The sequence below is a fragment of the Arachis ipaensis genome, chromosome B04 (genome assembly GCF_000816755.2).
Source record: "Arachis ipaensis cultivar K30076 chromosome B04, Araip1.1, whole genome shotgun sequence".
Classification (NCBI taxonomy): Eukaryota; Viridiplantae; Streptophyta; class Magnoliopsida; order Fabales; family Fabaceae; genus Arachis; species Arachis ipaensis.
The window spans coordinates 116750523-116751921 of NC_029788.2; the positions used below are offsets into that span (position 1 = coordinate 116750523).

Below are 1399 nucleotides of genomic sequence, written 5' to 3' on the forward strand. Positions count from 1 at the left end.
AAAGCTCATCTAATGACCATCCTGTCGTATGGAGGTTAATTCTTTCAACCATTCCTAGATCATTCGTTTATCTCCTTTGTTTACTTGACTAAATTATAGATGAAAATGATGATCAATTAAAATGTGGAAGGAGTTGAGGCAGATCAATGAAAACAACTCCTTGAGATTACGTTTAACATATTGAGATATTCTCTTTGTTCCTCAATGATTCGAATTGCAGAGTCATGACAAAAAGGAGAGAAATAATAGTGAAAAAATTGGGAGAAAGGTCATAGCCAACTCAGAAATACCTTAATTCCAAATTTCTTCTCTCATCCATCTCACCTCATATGGGTTTTGCAACTCAGGAGAAGATATACCAAAAACATACAGGATAGTATAGACCAAGGTTCTGAAAACCGAATCGATTATCAAACCGTTCTAATAATTAATTTACTAATTTATTGGTCCAACAAAAAAAAATCGTTTCATAGTAAAATAATAAATAAACTATAAATAAACACCCTAAAAATGGCAGCATCATTGGAACAGGAGGATTAGCAGCCAAATCATTATACACAGATGTATTATCATCAACAAATACTTCTTGATTGATACTATTATCCGTAACAAATTAATAAATCATCAAGACAGTCGCAATCTAACCATAATTAACAAATTAAGAATGAGAATGTTAAAAGCTGGACAGTATTTTTTTTTACAGCAGAGGTACATTCATTAGAATGTAATAGCAATTTGAATTTACACACAACTTTCCAATAAGTCCTTGCACATTTTTGTTTTTACAACCAAGCCTATGCATCTAATGAAAAACAATTCAGAACAAAGATATGACTTCATTACCAACTTTACCTTTGTTGTTATCTCAAACAAGACCTACCATGGAGAACAATTCAGAACAATCAGTAAAACACAAACACACAATGACACAAACACAAAACAGCAGCAATTCACTCTCTAGCAGCACATCACTGTGCAAAAAACTCACAAAACAACAGCACCAGCAAAGCAGCCAAAGCTGATCAATAATCAATTAATCATCCTGTGATTTGATTTCCGGAGCATTAAAAAAAATTAAAAAAATGAAGAACAAGTGAGCAGTGAGCACTGACCTTCGGTCTGACACGGCGAGCAGAGTCAGCAGACGAAGATGACGAACGCTCGAGGAAGAAGCTGCGCGCCTGCGATTGGTGAGTCTGAGAGCGAACAGGGGTTGGAGACTTCGAGAACGCCGACAAGAGGAAGAGAGAAGCCCTGAGTGCGACGGACGGCGGCAATGGTTCACTCCTTGCGGCGGTGGTGGAGGCTAGGGTTGCGGGGGCACAGGCACACTCCCCTGAGTGCTTTCTGAAATCTGAAGGAAGGGGTAAGGGGCGGGGGCACAAGGCTGGGTTTTTTT

At 38.2% G+C, this 1399-nt stretch overlaps 1 protein-coding gene across 1 annotated transcript in view; it reads right to left on the reverse strand.

Annotated features, from left to right (window-relative positions):
* The window catches only part of LOC107634949 (uridine 5'-monophosphate synthase), a 6477-nt gene extending 5105 nt beyond the window's left edge, over positions 1-1372 (reverse strand). The window contains exon 1 of the mRNA XM_016338280.2: positions 1113-1372. The gene's annotated coding sequence lies outside the window, so the exon portion shown is untranslated. The remainder of the gene's footprint in view (positions 1-1112) is intronic.